Source organism: Prionailurus viverrinus, chromosome A1 (genome assembly GCF_022837055.1).
Source record: "Prionailurus viverrinus isolate Anna chromosome A1, UM_Priviv_1.0, whole genome shotgun sequence".
Lineage (NCBI taxonomy): Eukaryota > Metazoa > Chordata > Mammalia > Carnivora > Felidae > Prionailurus > Prionailurus viverrinus.
Window position 1 is genome coordinate 231040706 of NC_062561.1, and position 23377 is coordinate 231064082.

The window sequence follows — 23377 nt, forward strand, 5'->3', positions numbered from 1 at the left end:
TCTTTTTACAAAGCCTTGTCCTCTACAAAGTGCTCCTTAGCCATCCCCACCTTGGTTTCCCTCTTCTACAATCACCAATATCAGTGATCATTTTCTACACACAGTGCTAATAGACGCCTTGCATCACACATTTCCATTCGAGTACAAATATTTCTCATTCTACAGATTGAGAGTATTAGGTGATGCCTTCCATAACTTATTTCCTTCATGATGAATACAATGGATGCTATAAACATTTCTCAATTAATTCACAGACACACAATGTAAGTCCCTGTAAAAACCAAATGAAACAACAACAACAAAAAAACTCTTGTATATAAAACTTGACCCTCCTGAGACCATGTAATACAAACTTAGCCTTCTATATCTTACTGCTATTTCAATTATTATAAAGTAGCTCATTTATAATAGATAATGGCCATATTTACTCAGTATGACTGAGATCCAACATAGAAAAATATTTTCACTTAAAAGGAAATTTTAAAATCTTATTGCTACCTTTAATTTTTAATTAGGAAAGAAATCCCTTTGGGGCAATAGAAAGCACTATACTGATGATGTATTTCATCATTGTTCCTGGCACAGAGGGCAAGAGCTGGAGTCATTTTCAAAATAGTAAGAAGAAAGAAATACATTCAAGCTTCAAGCACCAATAGTAATTCAGAGGAAAACCAGTTAGAACGTAACGGGAAGATAAAAGCTTCTGGAAAACAATAAACCAAGGGTGGAAATTATCATAAGTAACTCCTAGCAAACCCTGGCTAAATGTGTATTTTCTTGTGAGAGGTCAGAAGGTCCATTGTCTGGCAGTTATGAAAGGGTAAGAATGAAGTAATTGGTTCCCCAACCCGTGCCTAATGAGGTCGTAGGGAAAAGGATCTATTTTACAAGACAAACTAACCTAACAATTTCGACTGTATAGGTTTTCCATTAGAAAAGTGAAAACAAGGGGCGCCTGGGTGGCGCAGTCGGTTGAGCGTCCGACTTCAGCCAGGTCACGATCTCGCGGTCCGGGAGTTCGAGCCCCGCGTCGGGCTCTGGGCTGATGGCTCAGAGCCTGGAGCCTGTTTCCGATTCTGTGTCTCCCTCTCTCTCTGCCCCTCCCCCGTTCATGTTCTGTCTCTCTCTGTCCAAAAATAAATAAACGTTGAAAAAAAAATTTAAAAAAAAAGAAAAGTGAAAACAATTGGGTCACTATATTGAGAACTCACAGAAATGTTGTCAAACCACAAATTCTCTTACTTAAATTAATTAATTAATCCAATGTGAATACTATCACTAAAGCTTAAATACGTAGTTACCATGTACATGAATTTAAGTAGTATAAAGGAAAATTTTATTATTTGGTAAGAAATGTAAGAACAGGAAATGAAAATACTGCATAACCTGATCTTTTGATACATAGAAAGACTGAATTTCAAGGAAACTTAGAGAATTTATGAGCCTGTCTCCAATATACTTTGGGAATTCTTACTTGACTAGTGGTTATTTAGTTTTTGCCTATTTCCAAAAATAGGACACTCAAGGATGTTAATATTCCTATAGGTAATACAAGAGTATGAGTCACGATTGAATAGCTAGTTTACATAAACATATTAAACCTATACACTGGTAATTTTTAATGTAGTCTAACTTTAAAAAGTGTTTATGTATTATTTTCAGAGAGAGGGAAAGATGGTATGTGCCCAAGTGGGGGAGGGACAGGGAGAGAGGGAGAGAGATAATCCCAAGCGGGTTCCCCAATGTCAGAGCAGAGACCAAGACCCGGCTCTATATCATGAACCCTGAGATCATGACCTGAGCCAAAATCAAGAGGTACATGCTTAACTGACTGAGTGGCGCAGGTTCTCCTAAAATATTCTGTCTTAATTTAGTAGTTAGATGAAGCATTTTCAGATGTTTTTGGTGAAATACTGTTTCTTTTCTTTAATCTTTTCTTATCTATCCAGCAACAAACTTTTGTAAAGTAAAACAAATTGTCACGTAATACCGAATTACCATACACTTGCTAAAATCGTACTCCTAATCTCCTGAAGTCTTACTCCCAATACCTATCTGTTTTTGGCCATTAATAAACATCTTGAGGGCCAGAAGTAATTCACGGTCTATACTTTGAATAGCATAAGGTAGATACATTACAAGAAAACTGTGTTTTAATTTATTATTAAATTTCACATTTTTGTACCTGTTGATACCTTCTGGGTTGATTTGTTCATTTTCTCTGCTTCTTTGCTTTGCTGGGGTTTTATTCGTTTGTTTGTTTTTTAGTAAAGCAATGGTATGAGATCAATGACTTTGTGTTCAGCTGTTTGAAAGAACCCAACCGTTTGTCCTTCCTGGAGTGGACAGTCTTCCACAGGATGGTGTAGAAGCAAAAATGGTAAGGAGAGATCACACACGATTCATAGGTCTCAGGTCTGAGGCCTTTTGTTGGTGATTTTATGAATTTCTTTGATATGAAGCACTGGAAGGAAATTGTTAGGACACATGGAGACATGTAGTGGTTTATGGATCATTTTGTAGTCTTAGTCAATTTGGCAGTCTATCCCTGAATGATCATGGGTACAGGGTTCCTAGATGAGCATCCAAAGTTGACCACTACCTTGATAGTAAGTGCCTGGTGCAGAATGAGTGTTTACCAAATACCCAAAGCATGAATTAAGGGATGATAAAGCCTCCACATACAATGGGTCCTTTTTCATTAAAGATGTTAAATGAAATTTGTCAACTTAAATCATCACTTGTTTCAAAACATAAAACACCTAAGCTATCCCATTTTTAAAAATTACTGTTCAGAGAGAAATCCTCTTTGGATGAAACCACACAGTTGTGGCTGGCATATTGTAAAGGTATACATATCCTTTAAATTTGTGTATTTTTTATGTGCACCAAGAGGATACCAAGGACAGTATATTGCCACATTAACACTTCTATACCCTCTTTTCCAGTTTTTTATTTCTGTTTATTTTCTAATAAATGTTTCTTCATAAACGAACAGAATGGCAAACTTACGGTTTAATCTTGTGTAATAGAGGTGAAGGTAGTGACCATGCATTATATCCTACTTTAATGTGAATGTCTCTAAAGTTATTAAGTACTGATGGAGTATAACTTTCAAAATTAAAAAAAAATAACTCTCATAAAAACATAAATGAATATATGTCAAAAAATTTTTCAGTTCATTGGAGAAAACCTATCAAATGGTAAATAGATCAAGGAAGGCTAAAATGAATTTGCAAATGGAGACAAAATGGGTTAAGGTCGTACATGCAAAACATGAAACCTTTGGGCTTATCTTTTTTATAGATAGTAACCTGCAACTGACCATGTAATTTCACATGGGCTCTAATTAACAAAAATAGCAAAGTCCAATACAGATCTATTCTTCTTGATATTAAAATAACCCTAGGATGAGCCAACGAAATGGAAGGGACTTGTAGCCATTCTCTTGCTTTTTTCAAAGATTTGGTTAATTTTTATGATATGTCCATAAGGTATATTGTTTGCAGTCAGATTTTGAGAAATACCATTTACCCTTTTAATGAAATTTCATTCTGTTCCTAGTTAACTATGATTTTTTTTTAATTCATGAAATGCCCTCTTGTTTTTTTAATGGATCTACAGAAATGATCATTTGTTTTTGATCCTTTAGTCTGACAATGTCGTGTTTATCTAACACTAAAGCATACATGTAAAGTTAATATAAACCAAAATAATCATGAAATTTTGTTTTAAAAATATCCTATTTGGTTTGCTTATATCTTATTTAGAATTTTTATCTGTGTAAACAAAAATGATGTTACCCTATAATTTTTATTTGAATTGAATTTTAATGATATAGTTTTAATATTGACATTATACTAGTTTTTTTTTAAATTTTTTTTTTCAACGTTTATTTATTTTTGGGACAGAGAGAGACAGAGCATGAACGGGGGAGGGGCAGAGAGAGAGGGAGACACAGAATCGGAAACAGGCTCCAGGCTCTGAGCCATCAGCCCAGAGCCTGACGCGGGGCTCGAACTCCCGGACCGCGAGATCGTGACCTGGCTGAAGTCGGACGCTTAACCGACTGCGCCACCCAGGCGCCCTGACATTATACTAGTTTTAATAAATGACTTAGGAGGAATTACTGCTTTTTCTAATTTCTAGAAGAGATTTTTTGATGATATGTCTTCCATGTGTTTTTTGAGGTTTCGGTTAAACATGCCTGTAAATTTTCTAGATCTTGTGCCTTGAAAGTGATGAGACTTGAGTAGCCTTCAAATTTGTGTGTTGCTTAGTGGTGTAATCACATTCAGTGTTTAATCTGGGTAAAGAGTAATTTTTAATTATAATATTCTAGAAAATTTCCCATCTCTCCAAATTAATTTTTCACATATAGCGATTCTTGGTGTATCTTAACTGCCAATATGTATGTGTGCAAGGGTGTGTGTGTTTGTATCAGTCTTGATATCACTTTTTGTGATATTTTTCTCTCCTTTTTTTTTTTAGCTTTGTTGCATTTTCCTAAATGTTGATATTTTGTATTATTCTTTCAAATGTTTGGAGTTCTGTGATATCTCAATTATTTTATATTAATTCCATTTCTTTTTAAAAATATCAGTTTTTTTTAATTCCTGTATTTCCATTTTTTCACAGATGTCAATTCTTGCTGATATTCTCCACCCATAATCTATTTACTTTTGCTTATAATATTTGCTTCGCAACTATGTTAAAAATCTGTATATGATAACTCCAGTGTCCAAATATATATTTATATAACTCCTGAAAGATTCTTTCTGCAGCCCTTATTTATTCTTGGGTAATTTATTTCTGTCAGTTTATTTCTGTCTCCTAATATGCCTGATAATTTTTTACTATATGTTAGACTTTTTGTATAAAATGAAAGTGTAGGATAGTTCCACTTCCAGGAAGATTAAAAAGATGTATTATTTTTCTATTCATCCAAATACAAACAAAACCTTGGACATTATATATTAAAAAAAATACAAGAAAACCCTCAAAGGTGTGAGAAGAAAGCAGATTGGCCAGGGACCTCAGCACCCAGGAAGTGGCAGACTAGTTAGTTCCCTGGATTTACTTTTTGCTTTATAAATCCCAGAGTTGGAGCAGAGAGATGCCAATGGACAAGCACAAAGAGGCCCAACAAAAGAGGCTTGGTTCTAACCAAAGAACCGGGAAAGAAGCCAACTAGCAAGATAGAGAACTTTGTTTATTGTTTTTAATGTTTTTCTTTATTTATTTTGAGAGAGAGAGTGTATGTGTGTGCACATGCACATGAAAGTGGGGGAAGGGGAAGTGAGGGAGGGAGAGAGGGAGAGAGGAAGAGAGAGAGAGAGAGAGAGAGAGAGAGAGAGAGAGAATCCCAAGCAAGCTCCACGCTCAGTGCTGAGCCCAATGCGGGGCCCAATCTCACCCTCTCGAGATCACGACCTGAGCAGATATCTAGAGTTGGACACTTTACCTACTGAGCCACCCAGGCACCTGGAGAACTTTTACACATAACAAATCCATCCTAGCAAAACACCACAGAAAACAAGTGTAGATACACCTAAACCAGCAAATGCCAAAAGCCGATCCTACTTCCCCCTTCTAGAGGCAGGGTGTTGTAGAGAAAACCTTACAGGGAGCCAGGAATTTTATGCTCACCAGGTGGCCACTAGGCCCCAAGTGGTGTTAATGCAAACCACATAGGGAGCTTGGATTCCCATTCCCACCTGACAGTAACAAGCCATCCCTTCCCCTTCTTGTGTACAAGGAGACCTAATAGAAAGTCAAATTTTACTTTAGCCCACCAGTAACAAAAACTACCCAGTTCTGTGAGAGATTCTCTCTCCCTCTCTCTCTCTCTCTCTCTCCCCCCACCCCCATGCCCCTTCTCTCCCTCTTCTCCAATAAAATGTTTAAACATTACAAAAAAGAAGATAGTTGTAACAGGAAAAAGAAGAGATCATGGTAAGCAAAAATATGGGTATATATAATAAACTTTTCTTCCATTCTTGAGGGATTTTTTTAGTTTAAATCTAGTTAACATATAGTGTAATAATGATTTCAGGAATAGAGTTTAGTGATTCATCACTTACATATGACACCCAGTGCTCATCCCAACAAATGCCCTCTTCAATGTCCCTCATCCATTTAGCCTATCTCCCGACCCAAGACCCCACCTGCAACCCTCAGTTTGTATTTAAGAGTATGAAATACTCTTTAATAGTTTCTTACGGTTTGTCTCCCTGTCTTTTTTATTTTATTTTTTCTTCCCTTCCCATATGATAATTTATCTGGTTTCTTAAATCCCACATATGAGTGAAATCATATGATATTGGTCTTTCTCTGACTTATTTCACTTAGCATAATATACTCTAGTTCTATCCACGTTGTTGCAAATGACAATATTTCATTCTTTTTGATAGCCGAGCAATATTCCAGTGTGTGTATGTGTGTGTATCTCACATCTTTATCAACACATCATTTGGGCTCTTTCCATACTTTGGCTATTGTCAATAGCACTGCTATAAACATTGGGGTGCCTGTGCCCCTTCAAACCAGCATTTTTGTATCCTTTGGATAAATAACTAGTAGTACAATTGCTGGGTCATAGGGTACTTCTATTTTTATTTCTTTGAGGAACCTCCATACTCTTTTCCAGGCTGTACTAGTTTGCATTCCCACCAGCAGTACAAAAGGGTTCTTCTTTCTCCGCATCCTCACCAACATCTGTTGTTATCTGAGTTGCTAATTTTAGCCATTCTGACAGGTGCGAGGTGGTATCTCGCTGTTGTTTTGATTTGTATTTCCTTGATTATGAGTGATGTTGAGCATCTTTTCATGTGGCTGTTAGCCATCTGGATGTGTTCTCTGGAAAAGCGTCTATGTCTTTTGCTCATTTCTTCACTGAATTATTTGTTTTTTGGATGTTGAGTTTGATAAGTTCTTTATAGATTTTGGATACTACCCCTTTTTTTCATATGCCTTTTGCAAATATCTTCTCCCATTCCATTGGTTGCCTTTTAGTTTTGCTGATTGTTTCCTTCACTGTGTAGAAGCTTTTTATCTTGATGAGGTCCCAATAGTTCATTTTTGCTTTTGTTTCATTGCCTCTAGAGACATGTCAAGTAAGTTGTTGCTGCAGCCGAGGTCAAAGAAATTGTTGCCCATTTTATCCTCTAGAATTTTGATGGCTTCCTTTCTTATGTTTAGGTCTTTCATCCATTTTGAGTTCATTTTTGCATATTGTGTAAGAAAATGGTCCAGGTTCAATCTTCTACATGTCACTGTCCAGTTTTCCCAACACCATTTGCTGAAGAGTGTCTATTTTCCATTGGATATTCTATACTACATTGTCAAAGATTGGGTGGCCATACATCGGTGGGTCCATTTCTGGGTTCTCTGTTCTGTTCCATTGATCTATGTGTCTGTTTTGGTGACAGCACCACACTGTCTTGATGATTACAGCTCTGTAATACAGCTTGAAGTCTGGAATTGTGATGCCTCCAGCTTTGTTTTTTGTTGTTGTTGTTGTTTTGTTTGTTTTTTCAACATTACTTTGGCTATTTGGGGTCTTTTGTGGTTCCATACAAATTTTAGAATTGTTTGTTCTAGCTCTGTGAAGAATGCTGGAGTTATTTTGATAAGGATTGCATTGAATATGTAGATTGCTTTGGATAGTATCAACATTTTAACAATATTTGTTCTTCCAATCCATGAGTATGGAATGTTTTTCCATTTATCGTGTTTTCTTCAATTTCTTCCATAAGCTTTCTATAGTTTTTGTTGTATAGATTTTTCACCTCTTTGGTTAGGTTTATTCCTAGGTATTTTATGAGTTTTGGCGCAATTATAAATGGGACCAATTCCTTGATTTCTCTTTCTGCTGTTTCATTATTGGTGTATAGGAATGCAACCAATTTCTGTATATTGATTTTATGTCCTGTGACTTTGCTGAATTCATGTATTAGTTCTAGCAGTTTTTTGGTGCAACCTTTTGGGTTTTCCACACAGACTATCATGTCATCTGCGAAGAGTGAAAGTTTGACTTCCTCCTGGCCAATTTGGACGCCATATTCTCTTTGTGTTGTCTGATTGCTGAGGCTAGGACTTCCAATCCTATGTTGAATAACAGTGGTGAGAGTTGACATCCCTGTCATGTTCCTCACCTTAGGGGAAAAGATCTCAGTTTTTCCCCATTGAGGATGATTTTAGCAGTGGGTCTTTTATGTATGGCCTTTATGATCTCAAGGTATGTTCTTTATATCCCTACTTTCTTGAGGGTTTTTATCAAGAAAGGATGCTGTATTTTGTCAAATGCTTTTCTGCTTCTGTTGAGAGGATCATCTGGTTCTTATCCTTTCTTTTATTAATGTGATGTATCACATTGATTTATTTGCAAATATTGAACCAGTTCTGCCTCAGGAATGAATCCCACTTGATCATGATGAATAATTCTTTTAACGCATTGTTGGATCTAGTTTGCTAGTATTTTGGTGAGAAAAATCCATGTACATCAGGGAAATTGGTCTGTAGTTCTCTTTAGTGGGATCTTTCTTGAGTGTTCTAAATTGTGTTTTTCAGTTGAAGGAAACACAACTATCTAACGTTATTCTAAATGACTATTATAAACACAGTGGGATAGAAGAATAAAAAGGAAGAAGGTAAGGTTTCTACACTTCATTGTTAACTGTGTTAAAAGTTATTACACCAGAGGTACATGATTATATAGACATACTATAAATGGCTCAAAATATTTAGAATTAGAAGAACAAAGTGGAGTGAATCTGTCTACCTAATACAACACATTATAAAGTCATTAGATGACTACAATAATCAGGAGTGTATGGTATTGGCAGAGGGATACACACGTAGCCCAATGAAACAGAATAGAAAACTCAGAAATAGATCCTCACACTAAAATGTGTAACTTTCCAACAAATATTTAAGTGCAACTCAATGATAGAAAGAAAATAGTTTCAATAAATGAACAAATGGACATCCATAGACAATACCTAATTGGATTGATGGATGGATGGATGGATGGATGGATGGATGGATAAAATAATTTTGACCTAAGTTTCATACCATACACAAAAATTTAACTCAAAATAGACCACAGATTTTAATGTAAGAAAATATCTTAAAAAAAAAATAAGAGAAAACCTTTGGGATCTGGTGTTAGGCAAGATTTCTTCCACTTGACATCAAAAGCATGATCTATTGGGGCACCTGGGTGGCTCAGCTGGTTAAGTGTCCAGCTTTGGCTCATGTCATGATCTCATGGTTCATGGATTTGAGCCACGGATCAGGCTCTGTGCTGACAGCTCAGAGCCTGGAGCCTGCTTCAGGTTCTATGTCTCCCTTTCTCTTTGCCCCTCCCCTGCTTGTGCTCTCTCTCTCTCAAAAATAAATAAATTCTAAATTTTTTAAAAGAAAACATGATCCATTAAAGAAAAAAAATGTATAAATTGAATTTTGTCAAAACCTCAAACTTTTGGTCTGTGAAAGACCTGTTAAGAGAATGAAACGACAACGTAGAGAGTATGAGAAAATATTTGCAGAAGTATCTAGAATATATAAAGAACTTTCAAAACAGTAAAAAAAAGAAAAGAAAAGAAAAAAAGCCAATTTGAAAATCAATAGAAGACATGAAGAGACCTTTCACTGAAGAATATATGCAAACAGCAAATAACCACACGAGAAGAAGCTTAGTAGCATTAGTCACTAGGGAAATGCAAAATAAAACCACAATGAGTATCACACAAATGATAGAATGTCTATAATGAAAAATGGTAACATCAAATGCTGGCAGTGATATGGACAACTGGATCATTCACACATTTCTTGCGGTAATATAAAATGGTACAACCCCATTGGAAAATAGCTTGGCAGTTTCTTAACTAACTCGACATGCAGTGATCATATGATCCAATAATTAGATAAACTCTCAGGCATTTTCCCAGATGATTTAAAATTTATGTTAACACAAAATTCTATAAAAGAATGTGGATAGCTGTTTTTTTTTTAAGTTTATTTCTTTATTTTGGAAGACAGAGTGTCTGCATTTCTGCAAGTGGGGAAGGGGCAGAGAAAGAAAACCCCAAGCAGACTCCATGCTGTCAATGCAGAGTCCAACACAGGGCTCAAACCCACAAACCATGAGATCATGACCTGAGCTGAAATCAAGAACTAGAGTCTTAACAGACTGACCCACCTAGACGCCCAACAACTGGATAAACTTTTGGGCATTTTACCAGATAATTTAAAACTTAAGTTAACGCAAAATTCTATACATGGATGTGTGTAGCTGTTTTATTCATAACAGCCAAAATCTAGAAACAAACTAGATATTCTTCAATGTGTGAATGGCTATACAAACAATGATACATCCATAGCTTGGAATAATACCAAGAAACAGGCATGAAAAACAACAATTTGCATGAATCACCAAAGAATTAAGCCAAGTGAAAAACAGTCAACCCCAAAAGGTACCTATTGTATGATTTCATTTATATTACATTTTGGGAATAATAAAATTACAGAAATGGAAAACAATACAGTTATTGGGGTTAAGATGCAGGTAGAAACAGGAAGAACATTGGGATATTACAGGGCACGTAAGAGATTCTTGTGATGGAAATGCTGTGGTTGTGATATTGTAGTTTTGCAAGGTGCTGCCTTTGGAAAAACTGACAAAGGAGTCCATGGGATCTCTCTTTTCTTTCTTAACAACAGAATATAAATCTACAAATATCTCCAAATAAAACACAATTTAAGAAGACTAAAGGCATAGGTGATATTATTATTATTATGTAAAGTGGAATTATTTTTCTTCTGGCAAGCAGTTAGTGCTGTGCTAGGCTACTTTAATTAGATCAGAGATTGAGCTGACTGGTAGCTGGGATTCAGTAGTTGTGAACGTTGCTCCATTTTTGCTTTTCTTTCTTTTATGTGGTGAGCCTACAAAATTCCCCACTGAAAATCTGGCATGTTGGCTAGAGACCTCCTTCCTTGTTTGCCCTGAACCCACTGATTTTTCTTCCCAAACATATGATAGTCTCAAGAACTTGGCTCAGGTTCTGTCTTTCAGTCACTGCCTAAGAATCCATAAATGTCTCAAGTTGCAAAGTAAAACTGAATTTGGGGCTCACCTCTCCATCTATTCCAGGATCATAGCTCCTCAAGCCCTACTTGATTTGGGAGTTCTACAAATCTAAGCGCACTCAGTTTTCTTTCTTATTCTCTTAGAGCTTATTCTGATACAAAACAGTCGATCATAACAGAAAATAGAAGTAGTCAATTTTTCTCACATAAGGAGCCAGCATAAGTCAGTAAGAGCAAGTCTTAACAGACTCTAGGAGGAAGGGAACAAGAAAAGCTTCTAACCACCCCACTAGGCAGCACACATTCCAATTTCTTAAATCATCTTCAGTCTAAACTTACTTAATCCCTCTTATTTTTTCTTTTTTTTTTTTTTTTAAATTTTTTTTCAACGTTTATTTATTTTTGGGACAGAGAGAGACAGAGCATGAACGGGGGAGGGTCAGAGAGAGAGGGAGACACAGAATCGGAAACTGGCTCCAGGCTCTGAGCCATCAGCCCAGAGCCTGACGCGAGGCTCAAACTCCCGGACCGGGAGATCGTGACCTGGCTGAAGTCGGATGCTTAACCGACTGCGCCACCCAGGCGCCCCTTTTTCTTTTTTTTTTTCTTTTTTTTTTCTTTTCTTTTTATATTTTAATGTTTCATTGAGTGATTTCTTCATATCAGTCTTTCAATCCACTGATTGTCTATTCTACTGTGTTTATTCTTTATGATTTAGTCCATGTGAGATATATATTTCAAATATTACATTTTCATATCCAAGATTTTTGTATGACTATTTTTCAAGTTTTCCTGCTTTTACCATTCACATTTTGTGTTACAAATAAATGTTTAAACTATTTCAAACTCCTTCCTATATTATTATTTCTTATTTTGGGGGTCATGAGATATCCTATGTTTTTGTCTTCTATATCACATGACTATGGACTTTTTAATATACTTTCTACTGTAAATTTTTTTAAGTTTATTTATTTTTAGAGAGATTGAGAGAGAGAGCAGGGGAGGGGTAGGGAGAGAGAGAGGGAGAGAGGGAGAAAGAATATCAAGCAGGCTCTGTACTGTCAGCACAGAGCCCAATTCAGTGCTTAATCTCATGAACCACTGAGACCATGACCTGAGCTGAAATCAAAAGTCAGACACTTGATTGAGCCATCCAGGTGTCCCAATATACTTTATACTTTTATAAATGACTACATATTCAGCAAGAATTACCTTCCACAGTAATTACACTTACTCATGACTTTGTGTCATTCCTGTGGAATGAATTTGCTATGATCTCTGACCAAGTTTACAAGCTTATCAAGACAAATTATTATTTTTTTAATAATTGTTATGTAATGTGTTGCCAGGGATTCAATTGTCAGTAATTTCAATAATTTAATAATAATATTTCAATATACAGTGACTACAGAGTAGACACTTACTTCTTATTTCACATATTATATCTCCACGGCTCCCGGGTGGTTCAGTTGGTTAAGCATTGGACTTTGGCTCAGGTCATGATCTCGTGGTCCATCAGTTCAAGCCCTGCATTGGGCTCTGTACTGACAGGTTGGAGCCTGGAGCCTGCTTCAAATTTTGTATCTCCTTCTCTCTCTGTGCCTCACTTGCTCACACCCTGTTGTTCTCTCTCTCTCAAAAAAGTAAATAAACATTAAATTTTTTTTCAAATATTATACCTCTAATTCCAGGATTTCTGTATGATTATTTTTCAAATTTGCCTTCTTTTGCTTTTTAATAATCCCTTCTTATGCAAACAACGGCTTAATTATTTCATATTGCTCTATTATATCTTGTTTCTTGAGTATGAAATTCCCTGTTTTTGTTGCAAAAAAGGCTACTTAACAACTGCAATTGTATTGCAATAAACTATTCAATGATTTCATAGTAATATCTCAATAAGTATCAAAAAAAACAGTGGCCAGGCAATAAACAGTATCACACATCTACTTATTTTTTAATATGTCTACAGTAAAATATATCCTTTCTAGTGTAAATTTTATAGATATTTACAAATTTATAGTATGTATTCACCATCACAATCAGAATACAGGACAATTTTATCATCCACAAAGTTCCTCCTCCCTCCACTTACATCCCCTGAAAACCATATTTGTTCTCTATCACAATAATTTTGCCTTTTTTAGAACATCATATAATTGACACTTATAATTTATAATGTTAATTCTTGATCAAAAATCAAAGGAAATTCCCCTCCTTCAAGTTGTCAAAACAATTAATAAATTATTTTTTATTATTGAACTTTTTTTAGGTTTATGTATTTTTGGAGAGAGAGACAGAGACAGCAAAAGTAGGGGAAGAGCAGAAAGAGGGAGAGACTCCCAAGCAGGCTCTGCCCTGCCAGCCTACACCGGGCTCCAACCTGGGAAGCTGTGAGATCATGACCTGAGCAGAAACTGAGTTGGAAGCTTAACCAACTGAGCCACCCAGGCGCCCCAATAAATTATTTTTTTTAAATTAGCAAGTGAAACTCCATAATTCCAAATGACATACCTATTCGTAAGAGTAGTTTTAATTTTTCAAACTTTTAAAAAAAAGTTTTTAACATCAGATCGCCTCAAATAATAATTAAACTAAACTCCATCAAAATAGCTTTCTTGGCCATCTGCTGGTGAAATCTCTTCACTGGAATGGTTTCAAAGGTCTGTGTAGGAATGGAGAACACCGCCTTACTGCCCCCTAGTGTTGGAAGTCTATTGATACCCAAGCAGAGTGAAGAAAACCTGGTAGCTGCTTTTGCCTCTGTGAGGTGTTCTGCCTTCCTGCTTCTTAGTTTACATCCAAGATAATTGGCAGTGGTGACATGCATCATATCTCATGACCCACGTCTCAAGAAATATATTATGTATAAATCATTGGAAGAATTCCCAGGGCATGTGGAAATAAGCTCTGCTAATTCCAATTTATTTCCCTAATGGAGAAATCATTATCACTGGGGAAAAAAGATTAAAAAAAAAGAAAGAAAGAAAGAAAGAAAGAAAATACAACTAGCTTTGATGACAAGATTGTATTGTCAAGATTTCCAAGTCTTGGGTATGCAGACATAATAAACTCATAGCTTGAGAAGGGTCATTAACATCCTGGACCACCAGTACCAATAGACTTTCTGTGTTTGTTCGGATCACCTCAGAAGCAGAATTCAAAATAGGAGTAGATGTGCAAGAAATTTATCAGCAAAATTTGCAAAGTACTTGGAATGGTGCCTGATATGTGTTGTGTTATATAATTATTCCACTGATGAATAGTTAGGTTACTTCTAAAGTTTCTCTGTCATAGAGCTGTCAAATTTAACAAATAAGATTACAGGATGCCAGATAAATTAGAAACTCAGACAAACAAAGAATTCTTTGTATAACTATATCTTAAGCAATTTTTTTCTGAAATTATAGGAACTTGTGAATGTATTAAGGATGTTACACTTGTCATGCATAAATTCTAATAAGCTCTGGAACAAGATTCTTCTAGAACAGGTTGGGTTCCAAAACATAGAGATGATTTACTGAGCCATCTCTCTCTTTATAATTTCAACTTTGATGTATATGTATTCCTTTCATACATATCCAGCTAAGAATGCTGTAAGTATTAAATACAGACAGGTTATTCTGTATAGAATTCACAATGATATTTATGTGCCAGAGAAACAAAGGAAGATCATTTTTGTCTTTAATAGTTAACATAAGGTTCTAATTTCATTCTTTTCATACTTATATGAAAATTAAAATTCAGTTATCTGTTATAATTTTAATAACTTGCAAAATGTTTTTAAAAGGCTGAAACATTGACAGATGCCTATAATTTCACATGGTAATTTGCCTACAGTTTATCAAGCATTTCATTTTATATGGAAAATCAAAGTGCTATCAAACCGAGTTTTGATATCATTTGAAATTAAGTTTCTAACTTTAGCTTTGAATCTTGAAAGAAACTTGTAGGTCTCAATGCACAAGGAGAGCTAATTAGACATCTTGAGAGGTGAGAACCTTCACAAATGCTTCACTTTTGAAAATCCAGAAATATTTTAAGGAGGGCCATGGGAATTTCTTTCAAAACTTATGTGATAATTAGTCTCCCTAGTGTTGAAAAGAAAAGGTTTACCAGAAGGTGAAATCATATCTATACCCTATTACCTGAACCAGTCATTCCAAGGCACAGAGTCCCATTCTGAATATTTGTTTTCATTTGTATATTTGGTTGCGTGATGAGTTTTTAGTAAAATTTAATCTTGACACTAAAGATCCATGCACTTTCCTTGACTTCTCACCCTCAAATTCAACACAGTAAATATTTTCATTGACTCTGAAAAATTATAGTTGAGTAGATATATACATAGTCCACAAAATCAATAAGAATGTATCTTGTGTGTATAGCATTATACAGAGTCATGTTTCACATGTTCAATAAATTGACAATTGACAATTCTTTTGCTTGATATGTAACAATAGCAGTACATTTAACTGAGGGCCTAATGTACTTAGACAAATTAAGTCGATGTACTTTATGCTTTAAATCTACAAAGACAATGTCTGGGATTGGTTCATCATTGTGACTCCAAGGTTCTGTACATTATCTTACAAGAATTAAAGAAATGGAATATACTCAATGAATGTACAATTATAAATCCCTACATATTTATTTCATGATTTCAATAACCACATGAATGTATTAGAATATATGGTTTAGTACATATTCAATATATAATTTTAATTATGTATATATCATAGGCAAATATAAATATATAATTATAATACTATAAATACAAATTTTTATTTGGCACGTGTCTAAAGTTGTCCAAGATTCTTATTGTTTTGAGAACAATTAAACATTCAAAAACTTTTTATAGGGGCACCTGGCTGGTTTAGTCAGTGGAGCACGAGACTTGATCTCAGGGTAGTAAGTTTGAGTCCCACATTGGGTGCAGAGATTACTTAAAAATAAAATTTTTAAAAACTAAAAATATTTTTTATAAAAGGTACTAATTTGTATTTATATATGCATATATGTACATTTTTATAAATATAGACTATATGTACATGTATATTATACACATTTAGTAGATTACAAACATGCATAAGAATCAACTTTTGATTATACATACAGAGATGATACCATTTTTTTCCTGGAACAAAGAATGCATATAGTGACAGCTTTACTTCTTCCTTACTGATTTGGATGCCTTCTATTTCTTTTTCTTGCCTGATTACTATAGCTAGGACTTCCAGTACTATGTTGAATAAAAATGGTGAGACTGGACATCCTTGTTCTGTTCCTGAGCCTAGGGGAAAAGCTCTCAGTTTTTCACCATTGATTATGATGTAATCTGTTTTTCACATATAGCCTTTATCACTTTGAAGTATGTTCCCTCTAAACCTACTTTGTTGAGGGTTTTTATGATAAGTGGATGTTGTACTTTTCTGCTTCTATTGAGATAATCACATGGTTCTTATCCTTTCTCTTGTTGGTGTGATGTATGACGCTGATCGATTTGCAAATATTAAACCACCCTTGCACCCTAGGAATAAATCCCACTTGATTATGGTGAATATTTTTTAAATGTATTGTTGGGTTTGATTGGCTGATATTTTCTCAAGAATTTTTGCAGCTATGTTCGTTAGAGATATTGGCCTGTAGCTCTCTCTCTTTTTTGTAGTGTTTTTATCTGGTTTTGGTATCAGGGTAATGCTGGTCTCATAGAATGAATTTGGAAGCTCTCCTTCCTCTTCTATTTTTTGAAATAGTTTGAGAAGAATAGATAGTAACTCTTCTTTAAATGTTTGGTAGAATTTTCTTATAAAGCTGTCTGGTCCTGAGCTTTTGTTTACTGGGAGTTTTTGATCACTGATTCAATTTCATTGCTGGTACAGTCTTCAAATTTTCTATTTCTTCCTGATTCGGTTTTATGAAGTTATATGTTTCCAGGAATTTATCCATTTCTTCTAGTTTGTCCAATTTGTTGCCATATCAGATTTCATAATATTCTCTTAAAATATTTTGTATTATTTATGATTGTTTTTACCTGAGTTCTCTCTCTTTTTTATGAGGATGGCTAAAGGTTTATCAATTTTTTTGATCTTTCAAAGAAGCAGCTCCTGGTTTCCTTGATGATCCATTCTACTATTTTGTTGTTGTTGTTGTTTGTTTCTACGTCATTTATTTCTGCTCTCATCTTTATCATTTCCTTCCTACTACTGGTTTTGGGTTTGGTTTGTTGTTTTTCTAACACCTTTGGGTGTAAGGTTTGGTTGTTTATTTCAGATTTTTTTTTTTTTGCTTCTTGAGGTGGACCTGGATTGCTATAAACTTCCCTCTTAGAACAGCTTTTGCTGCATTCCAAAGACTTGGGACTATTGGGTTTCATTTCCTTTGTCTCCATGTATTTTTTTTATTTCCTCTCTGATTTTTTTTTGGTTGTCCCAATCACTTTTTGGAAGCATATTATTTAACCTCCATGTTAAATTATGTAATTTTTTTAACATAAAACATTAATATATGTGACTATTTTTGGCTAATATGATTTAATAAATATTGCTAAACTTTAACTATTGTAGGATTCCAAAATAGCTCTAGTTCTGCTATTCAACATATATAATTTAATTTTCTTACTCATATAAGCAGAAGCAGTAATGAGAGATAGTGTTAAACTTTAGGTTTTCACTGGAAGGAGGATATGCAAGTGTTACATGCAGGGGACACGATCACACGGATCTGTAAAGTTCAGCATATTTTTTTTCTGCTAGCTGAGAAACAAGAGGTGATTCTCTTCTCTCAAAAAGATAGCACTATTCTTTCAACTATTCTTATTAATGTAAAGCAAGAGGAAAAGAGAAAATATCCCAACCAGTTACAGCAAGAATTTGGTAGAACACACATTAGAATGTGATCACCCTTATTGGGCTCTGATATTTCACAGCATAGTGGAAAGAAAAGTAGCCCCAGTACAGATTTGCAGTTAGTTAATAGTGCTGATACAGTTATTTTGTGCAGATCAATATAGAAGGGGAACTAGCTCTGAAAGCAGAGGAATATTGACATTGTATTGAATCATAAATGTGAAAGTACAGGAAAATCTAGAAGCTCATGTTAGAAACTGTTTACATAGCCAAACCTGCCCAGAGGTTCAAACAAATCTCTGTATTCATGAAACTGTACAGAATACAATCTGTCATGCATCCTATGTGTATGTGTGTTTGATTATTAACTAAGAAAATTTATATGGAGCATTCTATTGCATGATCAGTAATTCTTGCCTCAAACTGCTGTCTTTACAAAAAAGCTCTTTGGTGTAGTTACTGATATGTACCTTAATGTGCTAGCCACTAACAGACAAATGCAGTCAGAACTATGATAGTTGTTGAGGTGATCAGAACAAAAGCATTGGCAGAGTGTCAGTCATATCCAAGATTACATCAAGTTGCAAAGTGCTGTGGTGTGTTATTCTTCTGAGTTATTTCCCAGGCTTTATTTTTATGTCTGACTTTACCATCTATAAAAGGACTCAGTAGAATGACATTATATCTCTGTAGATTAATTTTTTCTTCTCTTGATCCTGCTGTCCACGTATTGGTTCAGTAAGCTAGTCAAAATATCAGATAGATGGTTGCATGTGAAATCTCAGAATATCTCAGTAGGCAATGCCTTATCATTTCTGATAAGGGAATGTGTTTTTCTGAGAAACTGTCATGATAGTCATTTTCAACTTTGGCTGCACTTTGAAATCATTTTGGGGAGCTTCCGTTACTCAGCTGCAGTTGTCTCCAGACCAATTGATTGCACCAGAACTGAATTTCCCTCAGTAATTGCTGGGATTTTAACATGAAGGCATTATACAAAGAATAAGTTTAAAACATTTACTCAAACTTTTTTGCATTCCAATTTATCTGCACATTCACAAATATGTATTGCAAACCTACTTACTATGAACTAGGGACCAAAATAGACACTAGGCATCCAATAATCAGCAAAACATCCAGAGCTCCCATCTTTTCTGTCTTGCGGTCTATTGGGGATGGCATAGTTTTGACAAGCAAACAAACTAATAATTATAAAATATGGAAGAAATAAACAGAGCTCAGAGGGAAAAAAGAGAGAAAAAGGGGTGGGGCTGTGTTAGTAAGACTTAGGACTATATGCTATAACAGAGACCTAGATAACAATGGTTTTATAAAAAAATATTTACCTACCAATGCTAGGTAACAATGGTTTTATAAATAAATATTTTTAATAAGCATTCCTTTCTTACATAACAATCTAAGTAGGTGCCAACCACACATTTTCACCAACCAAGTCTCTTATCTTGTTATACCACCATCCCTGGGGGATTCACTTCATCCATACTTTCTAAAATGATACATTACCGCATCCTAATTCCAGCCTGCAGAAAGGAGACACACGTTTCTTTTGTTGGTACCACCCAGAAGCCTCAAACCCCCTTCTACTTAAATCCCATGAACTAGGACTTATGTCATGACCATACGTAGAGATATAGAATTTAAGTTTTGTTCTTTCTTTCCTCTGCCCTATATGAAAGGACAATAACAAAGGTTGAAAAGATACTAAACAATCTACCATACATTTGCTGAGAGCTACTTCATTTGTTTATAGAAGAGATCTCTAAGGGGCGCCTGGGTGTCTCAGTTGGTTCATCATCCGACTTCAGCTCAGGTCATGATCTCACAGTTCGTGAGATCGAGCCCCGCTTCGGGCTCTGTGCCAACAGCTCAGAGCCTGGAGCCTTCTTGCAATTCTGTGTCTCCCTCTTTCTCTGCTCCTCCCCTCCTTATGCTCTGTTTCTCTTTTTCTCTCTCAAAAACAAACAAACATTAAAACAAAATTTAAAGAAGAGATCTCTAATGAAGTGTTTATGATAAAGTCAAAAGAATAGGAAAGACTCATGAAGTTGAAGAAGTAAGGTACACACGACCAATGCTGGAAAGAGCATGTTGTATTAAGACCCACATAACCGAAGAACACTGATGATGTAAATAGATGATATAAAATGATGTTGCAGAGGAAAATGGGAACTGAGTTATACACATTTGTGCGTCTTATGTAATATTTCCTGAATTTTACTCAAATTCAGGAAATTCACTTGAATAGGCACAGGTACATGATCTAACTCACATTTTCCAAATCTTACTCTTATGATTTGGGGGATGTGCAAGTTAAGAGGAGCAATAAAAAAAGAACAGAAACAGGAAGCTCCCATGATACTAATGGCAAGAGAGCACACTGGCTTGTTTGTATTCAAGATGTAGCAGCAGAGACGGGGAGACAACTGTCCTGTTCGGCTGGTGGTTGTGAGGCGACTACTAACAGAAACAGAAGAAATAAGAAAGGGGAGGAGTTTCTGGACCATGCCACTTGGTAGCTGGCAGTGCCATTTACTGAAATGGGGAAGAATGAGGGTAAACTTGATGGGGAAGGAGACAGGAAGTCTTCTAAAAATAGAACTCTGAGCTCCCTGTGATTTACCTGGGTCCAAATGTCAAACAGTGTATTGGTTCTATGGTACCAGATCTGAAAGCTAAGTCTGCAGTATGCATAGAAATTTAGAGTCTATTAACATTTGTAAGCAAATTGAAGCCTTGAGGATGCAAAGCCTCAGTGAGGGTGCACAGAAAAGAAGAGCTGGGAACTGGGGATCAGCTCGGAGGAACACAACATCTTACAGAGAGAGGAGAGGATGGGCCAGCAGGGCCTCAGGCCGGAAGAATCCACAGCCAGACGAACAACACGAGCAGCTTTACCTTCTTTTTGTACATCACACATAAGATTTATGAAGAGTAAAGTTCTTATAAATTCTCAGAGCCTCTGACAGTGTCTAAAGCACACTTTAAACAAAAAAGCAGGAAGAAAACAGTTTATATTTTGTAGGACAGTTCACACGTGCTATCATAATTAATCCTCAGAGAGATAATTACTGTGCAATCACTTTACATAAAAATAAAATGAGGCTTAGAAATGACATATTGTCTTAAATTACACAAGCTAGTCAGTGCAGGGCTAAGTTTGAAGAGAGGTTGTTTTTATTCCAAAACCCTTAAATATCTACTGCAGGGAGGCTGAGTAAGCACTTCTTCTGTAGAAGCAGACTAATTTGAGCCTATTGAGGGTACCTGGAAGACCGGCTAGAGTACATCATTCAAACCCATCCGGGACCGTGGAAGCTCACAGGAGATTGAGTAAACTCATAACTTCGGAAAGACCGTACTAATCAGAGTGGAGACAAAGCAGGAAAACATCATGTGCATTTATAAAATGTTTATCCAAGACATAAAATTACACCCGTAGCCTCAAATGTTTCATATTTATGAGAAATTTCTCACTCATCTGACATAGTATATGGTAATCATATTGTAAATGCACCATTTCTCCCAATAGTAATTTGGGGACGGAATTTGGGATTGGCCAGCATGAAGCGAGTAAAGGGATACTTATCTCTGCAGTAAATTTACCATTATGTAAGGAATCACATTTTATTTAGCAGAACTGGGAATGCAGAATCTTAGATTATTCATTCACGTACTATTTACTTTTTATGGTATTGAAGGAAATGCTTACATTTGTGTAATTCAGGTCATGTTTTGTTTTTAATATTTATGGATGAAGTCTGGCATTGACAACTTTTCAAAATCATACATTTTATTTTTTGCTGTAGCCTTTAGATATATCACTGAGTATATTTTTGGAAGCCTATGAATATTGTTATACTAAGTATATTTTTTATAGAAAATATGTTTGGAACTGGTATCATCTTTCTTATTATGTGAACAAATCTAGCCTTAAATAGCTGATAGTCATACTTTTTAATCATAGGAAATTTTTATATGGCTTATATTTTAGGTGTGAAAGATAGACTTCTCTCATGGTTTCTGCTTGTAAAATTTCTTTACTGGATAAATAGTTGATATATAAGATATTCATTGACATTAATTGCTATATAAGAATGAATTGTTTTCTTACATCACTTACCTTAAATAAACTTAACAGGTTAAGGCAGTGACAGGCTGTCAAATATATTTCTTTGTAAACCAACTATGGTTTCCCTTCCCTCTACAATCCCATGCTAAGTCAATATTCTCAATCAATAATTTCACAAATGTGTGGGTTTTTTCAATGAACGCATCTTGATGTATGAAAACCTATCAATGGCATAAAAAATTCACAAACCATTGACCAACTTCGTTTTATAGAAGTCACATCATTTTGCGTTAAAATGTATCATGCCTAAAATAACTTAGCATATTTGTACCATCATTATTTATGTATATTGTGCCTCATCTTCCTCATCCACATAGCATCAGTATGGGTTGTGTAGCTGGGAGAACTGATTCCCAGAGTATTTAAGCAACTGGCCATATTTCACACAATCAGGGGTAACCAGGCAGGGAGTTGAACCAGGCTCTCTGGCTTCAGGGTCCAGCCTCCTTCCAATATCTTCCACAGCTAGATCTGAGAAAAATAGCAGATGTTGACTTTTCTAGAAAATCGTTTTATTCCCCTGATGTGATATGTAAAACAAATTCTTGTAAATGAATATTTTCTGCCTTCACTGCAGGTTAGGCATGGTGATATTTAATATTTGACAAATAGTGTTTCTCAAGTTTCCTTAGCAATAATAAATTTTAAACAACTTCTTTTTTTAGTACAGAAGGCTAGCACATTTTCAGTGCCACCAAAGTAGAAGAAAATGAAGTATTGTGATTTTTTGGTCCTGGAATAAAAGCAATTGATTTTCAAGCATTTCTACAAAAGTTTCTTAAGGTCTCATTTTTTCCCATAAGTGTTGGACACAGAGCCCTGAAAGAAGTAAGTTTGGGCCAAACTAGAGGGAAGAGAAGAGTTGAGGGGGGCAAGATGTCACCACAGCAAAAGAACTGGATTAAATCCATAGCAAGGGATTGGCAATCTAAACCGAGTCTATTTTCAGCTCCATTCCTGGTCATTTGCACTGGTTCTCTTCACTGTTGGGCCGTGAGTCCAGCTGTCTTGTTATTGGAGAAATCACTAAGGCAAATGAGAATCTAAATCTCTTTTATGCTGAGCACAGCATAATGCATAGACTTGTCCAATTGCTATGCCGTACACCAGAAGCTAATGTAACATTGTGTGTCAACTATACTTAAATAAAATAAATAAAATAGTAAATCTCTTTTACTGACAGGGAAGTACAAACATTGCTCTCAGTAATTGACTTGATTTGCTAGTGAGATGAGGAGACTCTGAAGGTGGAAGTGGACTCTGTCCACTATTATTTCGGTCTTTT